Raw genomic sequence first — 330 nt, forward strand, 5'->3', positions numbered from 1 at the left:
TTTTAAGAGAAATATCGTGGCTGAATTGAAAGCAGGGCCGCTGTTACTGGGCTCGTGGCTTCACCAGTGTGGGGGGTTCTGTGGGCTTGCTTGACTTTGTGTTGAAACAACCGCATCAGAATGCCCAAAAGAGCACCGGTTGTATATTGATTTGTATTCAATTTTAGGAGTAGTACAGGCCTGTCAATTCCGAAAGAAAACGCCAGGGATGGCGACGGGTTCACGTGTCGTGTCATGCTCATCTATATAGCAGAGTACTGCAGCAGCGCTTGCTGCTACGGCATCTGCTTCTCTCATTTCAAAGAAGTTTATGGGAATGCTCTGATGCAG

The sequence above is a fragment of the Eimeria mitis genome, genomic scaffold (genome assembly GCF_000499745.2).
Source record: "Eimeria mitis Houghton genomic scaffold, Emh_scaff592, whole genome shotgun sequence".
Classification (NCBI taxonomy): domain Eukaryota; phylum Apicomplexa; class Conoidasida; order Eucoccidiorida; family Eimeriidae; genus Eimeria; species Eimeria mitis.